This window comes from Phacochoerus africanus, chromosome 2, assembly GCF_016906955.1.
Source record: "Phacochoerus africanus isolate WHEZ1 chromosome 2, ROS_Pafr_v1, whole genome shotgun sequence".
Lineage (NCBI taxonomy): Eukaryota > Metazoa > Chordata > Mammalia > Artiodactyla > Suidae > Phacochoerus > Phacochoerus africanus.
In genome coordinates, this window is record NC_062545.1 from 266,673,830 (window position 1) to 266,675,471 (window position 1,642).

At 47.8% G+C, this 1,642-nt stretch overlaps 1 pseudogene; it reads left to right on the top strand.

Annotated features, from left to right (window-relative positions):
* The first annotated feature begins 306 nt into the window (after positions 1 to 306).
* Positions 307 to 1,333, top strand: LOC125121396 (olfactory receptor 1L4-like; annotated as a pseudogene).
* Positions 1,334 to 1,642: the final 309 nt, after the last annotated feature.

The following is a 1,642-nucleotide window of genomic DNA, read 5'->3' on the forward strand; positions in this document are numbered from 1 at the left end:
GGCATTGCCACAGGTTTGGATCCTACATTGCCATGGCTGTGGTGTAGCCCTCAGGTGCAGCTCCAATTTGACCCTTAGCCAAGGAACCTCCATATGTTGTAGCTGTAGCCACCAAAAGAAAAGAAAAAAAAATAACTCAGACAAATTAGGCTACTTAGAAGTTCCTAACAACATCCTGGAAAACATTATTTTCTCATGTAGGGAGCACCTTGGAATTACTTAAATTTCCCCTTGTTTGATTTTAGCCCCTGCTCTCTGTACTTTCTTGAAATAATATCCTAACAAAGAGCAGCGGGCTTCTTTTTTTATAGGCTGGAAGGTGAAGAAGTCATCCTGATCAAATTCCCCTTCACATCTCTCCCAGATCTCCTCCAAATTCTGTACAGGAGGTCAAGGACATGGACATGGAGACAAAGAACTACAGCAGCAGCAGCATGCCAGACTTTATCCTTCTGGGCATCTCTTCCAACCCTCAGCTTCAGAAACCCCTCTTTGCTGTCTTCCTCATCATGTACCTGGTCACCCTGGTGGGCAATGTACTCATCATCCTGGCCATCCACTCTGACGCCCAGCTCCACACCCCTATGTACTTTTTCCTCAGCAACCTGTCCTTCATGGACATCTGCTTCACCACAGTCATTGTGCCCAAGATGCTGGTGACCTTACTCTCAGAGACAAAGTCCATGTCCTATGTGGGCTGCCTGGTCCAGATGTACTTCTTCATGGCCTTTGCGAACACTGACAGCTACCTGCTGGCCTCTATGGCTATTGACAGGCTGGTGGCCATCTGTAACCCCCTCCATTATGACATGGCTATGAGCCCATGACACTGCCTCCTCCTGCTGCTGGGTTCTTGCACCATCTCTCACCTGCACTCCATGCTGCGTGTGCTACTCATGTCCCGCCTATCGTTCTGTGCCTCCCACGTCATCAAGCACTTCTTTTGTGATACCCAGCCTGTGCTGAAGCTGTCCTGCTCTGACACCTCCTCCATCCAGATAGTGGTCATGACTGAGACCCTGGCTGTCATTGCAACCCCTTTCCTCTGCATCCTCTTCTCCTGCCTGAGAATCATCGCCACGGTGCTCAGAGTCCCCTCTGTAGGCGGGAAGTGGAAGGCCTTCTCTACCTGTGGCTCCCACCTCTGTGTGGTGGTTCTGTTCTATGGAAGTATCATCTATGTCTATTTTAGACCTCTGTCCATGTACTCGGGCAGCCACAGTTATGTACACGACAGTTGAATCCTTTCATGTTGAACCCTTTCATCTACAGCCTGAGGAACAAAGACATGAAGAGGGGTTTCAGGAAACTAAGGGACAGAATTCACTCATAGAGAAAACATGACAGAATGTCCCAATTGGGAGGTGACCTAAGAGGTGATCAGGTTATCTTTCCTTCCTATGCATTTTCACATGGAACCCAAAGAGGTGATAACAGGTGGTCTTGAAACACAGTGAGAGCACTGACCTCAAAGCAGGATCATGTGGTCTCTTCAGTGACCTTGACTTGATATATGATCAGTCCCAGGCTAATTACTGCTAGGAATCCAGATTTCAGCGGGGAAGTTTCTGTCACCCAAATAGTGGGAAAAAAGTATCTCCAAGTAACTCTTACATACATTTGACAATGGTCAGTACTCAAG